Here is a 6,520-nt window from a genome sequence, read left to right as displayed (position 1 = left end):
TGCAGGTAGATCCCAGAGCTTCATTCTTCTCCCACATAGTCCCCAATACAGAATGAATGCGTGTAAAAAAATGTTTACTTAATTTTAATGAAGAAACCTGCAGTGTAGCAAAGCTGATTCAAAGATCTTTTGAGAAACTGAAACTCATTGTGCCACAATAAGTCTGCTGAGTTAGCAAGGAAACTTAATATCTTATAGGAAAAGAAAACCATAACCTTTAAGTTATTGGTTCTCCAATAGAACTGGGCAAAAATATACAAGTTAACAAGTAAGTTTACAGAATGCGAACCCTAATTAATAGAAAGTAGTATGTCAAGCCTAAGTACATTTTCCTAGAGAATAAAATCATCCTGGGTAGGCCCATTGAACAATGCTATCATATGACATTGAAAGGACATTTAGGGGACCAGTAGGTGGCATGGTGGTTGAGACACTGGAATCCCACATGGCTGACCATGGTTTGAGTCCCAGACCTGGCAGCTTGCTCTCTCTCTTCTCTCTCTCTCTCTCTCTCTCTCTCTCTCTCTCTTTCTCTGGTGAGCATATGTGCCATATAGCAAATGTAGAAAATAATAATTAATAAAATTAAATAAATAATTCTTTTTAAAAAGGACAGTTGGTCGTCAAGAATGATGGGTATTTATTTTGATTTCTTGCTAATTCTGAGAAGTCTCATAGCAACTCGTTTTAAGTTGTATTCAGGATTGCTCATATTTTGTCTCTTTCTTCAGTGTCTATAGAGCAATACATGTTTTTGCTTTGTCAAAGACCATCAAAGCCACCCTTTGATGACAGAGTGGGGCTTATTAAGCCTGCTAAATAAGGAAGAGCCCTGAGCTCACAGAATTTCAGTAGTGACTTAAAAGAAGGAAGTTTGAGGTTTGGACTCAGATTATTCTAAGGCTGGGCTGGGGCAGGCGATGAACACGTGTCAGAATTTATAAACCACACAAGTTGCTGAATCTGGGAACACAGGGGTAAACTGGGCTGGTGCTAATATAATTGGAGCTTACACAGTTTTTGTTGCAATTCTGTGGTCTGCGTTTCTGGAACAGATAGATATGCAATCCTTTATAGGAAATAATGCTATAGACAGTTCAATGACATTGAAAGGACATGCAGCCATCATCTTGCCTATTACTTTTTTTTGTTTTTGAGTGAGATTTTTGTTGTAGTCTGTGTGCACTGGCCACAGAGACAGAGAAACAAAGTGAGAAGGCTCAGGGGGTGGCCACGCCACAATCCCGTCTCCTCCATTCTCAGGATCTTGGGCACGCATGCACATGCGCCCTGCATGAGTTTAAGCCACCAGGTCCGGGACTCGAACTGCAGTTGACTACATGGGAGTTCAGCGACATAGCCATTGTGCCAACCCCGCTTTTGTTACTTAAGTGAATCATGGTTATGCTTGAAAATATTGTCTTTTTCTCATTGAATCTTAGGACCTTTGTCAACAATTAGTTAGATATGTGTTCTTGGACTTATTTCTGGATTCTCTATTGTGTTCCATTGGTCCATGTGTCTGTTTTTGTGCCAGCACCATGCAGTTTTGGATATTTTGGCTTTGAAAAATATTTTGAAGTCAGGGGACTGGGAGGTGGTGTGGTGGTTAAGAGCACTGGACTCCCACATGACCGACCGCAGTTCGATTCTTGGATCTGGTGGCTTGCTTTCTCACTTTCCCTCTTTCTCTCTCTCTCTCACTCTGTTCTTCTCTGGTCCAATTAAAAGAAAAGAATGAAAGAAAGAAAGAAAGAGAGAGAGAGAAAGAGAGAGAGAGGAATAAGAAAGAAAGTTAAATAAAATAATTTTTTCAAGGAACCAGCAGGTGGCATGGTGGTTAAGGCACTGGATGCTCCCACATGGCTGACAGTGGTTCAAGCCCCAGATCTGGTGGCTTGCTTTCCCACGTTCCCTCTTCTCTTTCTCTCTCTGGTCAAATTGAAATAAATGAATGAATAAATAAAATTGAATAGATGATTTTTTTAATTTTTTAAATAATTTTTTCAAAAATATTTTGAAATGAGGTAATGTGATGCCTCTAGGTTTATTCTTGTTGCACAGAATTACTTTGATTATTTGTGATTCTAAATAAATTTCATGATTGATTTTTCTGTTTCTTGGAACAGTGTCACTGGTATTTAGCTAGGGATTACATTGAATGTGTAGGTCACTTTGGGTAGTATCAATATTTTAGTTACATTGATTCTTCCAATCCATGAGCAAAGGATGTATTTCCATGTTTTCTCTGTGTGTTTTTCAATTTTTTTCTCAGGTTTTATAGTTTTAATTGTAGAGATCTTTTGCCTCCTTGGTTAAATTTATTCCTAAGTATTTGTGTGTGTGTGTGTGTGTGTGTGCATGCATGTGTGCATGTGTGTGTGCATGTGTGTGTTTTACTATTGTAAATGGAATTGTTTTATTTTCTTTAAAAAAAGAATTATTTCATTTAACTTTATTTATTTATTTATAATTTGAACAGAGAGGGACAGAACAAGAGTGAGAACGAGACAGAGTGAGAGAGAGGGAAAGTGAGAAAGCAAGTCACCAGGTCCTTGACTGGAACCGCAGTCAGCCACGCCAGAGTTCAACGTCCTTAACCACCATGTCCCTTCCAGCCCCGAGTCTTTATTTTTATCTTAGCCTGTTCTAATTGGTGAGTATGCAAAATCGTGACTGATTTGTGTATTTTGATTTTGTATCCTGTAATTTTACTGAGCTCATTTACCATTTATCTAAAAATTTTCTGGTGGATTCTTTAGATTTTTTTGTATGCAATCATGTCATCTCCAAACAGGAACAATTTCACTTCTTCCTTTCCAATCTGGATGTCTTTTATGTCTTTCTCTTGCCTGATTGCATTGGCTGGGGCTTCCAGTACTATGTTGAATAGGAGTGGAGAAAGTGGACATCCTTAAAAAGAAAGGATGAAAAAAATGTGGATGGACATCTTGTCTTGTTCTAGTTTTTTCTTATTTATTTCTCATTTTTTTTACATTGAATTGCTGTACATCTTTACAGTATACACAATGGACTCTGTGGGTATGACTATACTACATGATTAGTCCAACAAAAAATATTACTATACACATCACCATCGATAAATAATTTTCTATTTTTGTGCCCTTTGAATGCTTTGCTTTTTTTTTTTCTTGTTCTAGCTTTAAGAAGAAAAGCTTTTAAAAGGAAAAGCTTTCAACTTTTCCCCCATTCTGTGTGACATTAGCTGTGGGTTTGTCATATATGGGGCCTTTATTGTAGTGAGAAATGTATCTTCTATACCTATCTTGTTAAGAGTCTTGGTCATAAAGGGATATTGTGCTCTTTTGGATGCTTTTTCTGTGTCAATTAATAAAAGCATTTGATTGACTTTCCTCTTTTAATGTGATGTGCTACATTTATTTTGTGAATATTGACTCATCTTGGGGTGAATTCTACTTGATCATAGTATAGAATCTTTTTGACGCATTGTTAGATTCATGTTGCTAATATTTTGTCAAGGATTTTTGCATCTATATTCACCAAGATTATTGGTATGTTTCAGTCAGTTTTCTTTTTTTGTTGCTTTGTCCTTGTCTACTTTTAGTATCAAAGTGATGGTGGCCTCAACAAATGAGTTTAGGAGGGCTCCCTTCATTTGATCTTTTGGAATACTTTGAGGAGATTTGGTGTTAATTCTCCTTTAAAAGATTTGCAGAATTTAGCAGTGAAGCCATCTGGATTCCTGCTTTTCTTTTTTGGGAGACTGTTACTGTTCCAGTCTTGTTCCTTGTAATTGGTTTGTTCAGGCTTTCTATTTCTTTCTCATTTAATGCAAGTATATTGTATGTGTCCAGAAATTTGTCCATCTCCTCTAGCTTATCCAGCTTGTTGGCATATAGTTGCTCATAGTAATCCCTAATGATCTTTAGTAATTCTGTGATAACTGTTGTAATCTCACCTTTGTTGTTGCTGATTTTGTTTATTTGGGTCTTCTAATTTTCTTAGTTACTTTAGCTAATGGTTTGTCAATTTTGCTTATCCTCTCAAAAAGGCAGCTTCATTGATGTTCTTTATTGTTCTCTTGGTCTCTATTTCATATCCTTCTGCTCTGATCTTTATTATTTCTTTCCTTCTATTGTCATGTACCTGGAGGTTGGCAAGGTAGGAGAAATAGTCCAGAGTCTCTGTGAAGCGGTAGATCTGTGAAACTCCCTAAGATAGGCATGAAATCTGTGTCAGCCTCTTTGCTCTCCTGTACTTTGGGAGTGCTGGGGTCTGAGGTGGCAGTAGGGAGTTCTGGAAAGGTGTATTGCTTACCTTCTCCCCCATAGTGGGGTGCTTCCATTGGCTCTAGAGCCTTTCTGAGTTCAAAAGTTTGTCTCTCTCTTTATGTCTCTCTCCTGAGTCTCAGTGTCCCTCACGCTGTCTCCTTCTTACATTTTGCTAATCTCTTCTTACTCCTCTGCTTGAAGTGTAGCCATTTTTGCAACTTTTCGGCTTTTCTTCTTGGAGAGAAACCATGTTGGGTGTCTCTAGTCAGACATCTTGTCTTCTACTTTATTTCGTACATATTATGTTTTACCAACAAATGCTTATAGTCAAAGGACCAAAATAAAGTTAAGACAGAAGATAGAACTAAAAGTTGAAACAGGAAGGGCAGCTTTTTCTAAGATACCAAAGAGCTTAGAGGTTAAACCATAGGATCACCAGGTTCAGATAGGTTAGAGCCACAGTGTGGGTCAGTAAAGTACTACCTAAATGGCATTACCCTGAAACAGAATGTTTTGCAGTATAGATCATCTAGGCAGAGTTTTCTTAAATGAAATGAGAATGAGAGTAGCTCTTATTTCTTAAATTGGAGTATAATTGACATAAACTACATAGACCTGAAATATACAGCTCAATGAGTCTAGACAATTATATACTTGTAACTGCTACCCAAATCAAGATACAGAATATTTCTTTCATCCCAGAGCTCCCTTTTCCTCTTTCTAGTCAATCCCCATCCTCTTACCATTCCAACTCCCTAAAATCTCTTTCTGATTTTTATCATCATAGCTTAGTTTTGCTTGTTCTAGAATTTCAGTTATATGGAATCTGATAGAATGGCTTCTCTCCTCCTATCCTTCAACTCAAAGTGGATGAATATAAAAGATTTAATGTTATGTGAAGTGAGCCAGACTTTAAAAGATACATATTGTATATCCCCACTCAATTTGTACTGAGTGTCTGCACTTTATGGCAGAGCTTGAGAGATCTGGAGCTGTGATGGTGGAGAGGATCAGTGTAGATGCTAGTGACAGTACGGAAGAAAAGTAGTTGGTAGAGAGCGAGTACTGGATGGTGAGTGTGAGACCAAAAAAAGAAAGAAAGAAAAATTATAGATGATAAACTTTTGTTTACAAGAGAAAAACAAATCAAAAACCTTTTTTTGTACCATCTTAAATAGTTGACAATAGTCTTTATTAATTTATCTGTCATCAAAAGAGCACTTAGCACTCTTCTCGTAAGTGGCCTGAGGTAATCTTTGAAAATGGTTCGCTATTCACTTGACCCAGAGAACCCCACAAAGTCATGCAAATCGAGAGGTTCAAATCTTCATGTTGACTTTAAGAACACTCATGAAACTGCCCAGGCCATCAAGGGTATGCATATCCGAAAAGCCACCAAGTATCTGAAGGATGTCACTTTATAGAAGCCGTGTGTGCCATTCTGCCTTTACAATGGTGGAGATGGTAGATGGGTCCAGGCCAAACAGTGGGGCTGAACACAAGGTAGGTGGCCCAAAAGGAGTGCTGAATTTTTGCTACACATGCTTAAAAATGCAAAGAGTAATGCTGAACTTAAGGGGTTAGTTGTAGGTTCTCTGGTCATTGAGCACATTCAGGTGAACAAGGCACCCAAGTTGTGCCGTCGTACATACAGAGCTCATGGCCAGATTAACCCACACATGAGCTCCCCCTGCCACATCGAGATGATCCTCACTGAAAAGGAGCAAATTGTTCCTAAACCGGAAGAGGAAGTCGCACAGAAGAAAAAGATATCCCAGAAGAAACTGAAGAAACAAAAACTTATGGTATGGAAATAAAGTCAGCATAAAATAAATGTAGATAAAAGTAAAAAAAAAAAAAAAAAAAAAAAAAAAAAGAAAGAAAGAAAGCACTTTGCCTAAAAGAAAGGTCTGACTCGTGTGTAAAATGTTAACAATCTTTTTAGAAATCATAGTATTACAACTGAAATTTATCTTGTCAATGTTTTTTGAATGAACTGAATAAAGTTTTTGTTTTTTAAAAAAAGGCTTATCTTGGGGCCAGCAGATAGTGTGATGGTTAAGAGTGCCGGAATCCCACATTGCAGACCGTGCTTCAAGTCCTGGACCTGGTGGCTTGCTTTCTCACTTTCTCTCTCTCTCTGCCTCTCTCTCTCTCTCCCTCTCTTGTCAAATTAAAAAAGAAAGAGAAAGAAAGAAAGAAGAAAAGAGAAGAAGGGAAGAAGAAAGAAGAAAGAAAGAAAGAAAGAAAGAAAGAAAGAAAGAAAG

The 6,520-nt window shown here is 37.6% G+C and overlaps 1 pseudogene; it reads left to right on the top strand.

Annotated features, from left to right (window-relative positions):
• The first annotated feature begins 5,515 nt into the window (after positions 1-5,515).
• On the top strand, positions 5,516-6,070 carry LOC106735901 (60S ribosomal protein L17 pseudogene; annotated as a pseudogene).
• Positions 6,071-6,520: the final 450 nt, after the last annotated feature.

This window comes from Tupaia chinensis, unplaced genomic scaffold, assembly GCF_000334495.1.
Source record: "Tupaia chinensis unplaced genomic scaffold, TupChi_1.0 Scaffold000567_1, whole genome shotgun sequence".
Taxonomy (NCBI): domain Eukaryota; kingdom Metazoa; phylum Chordata; class Mammalia; order Scandentia; family Tupaiidae; genus Tupaia; species Tupaia belangeri.
Note: the sequence above shows the minus strand (reverse complement) of the source record. Positions and strands in the feature narration are given on the sequence as shown.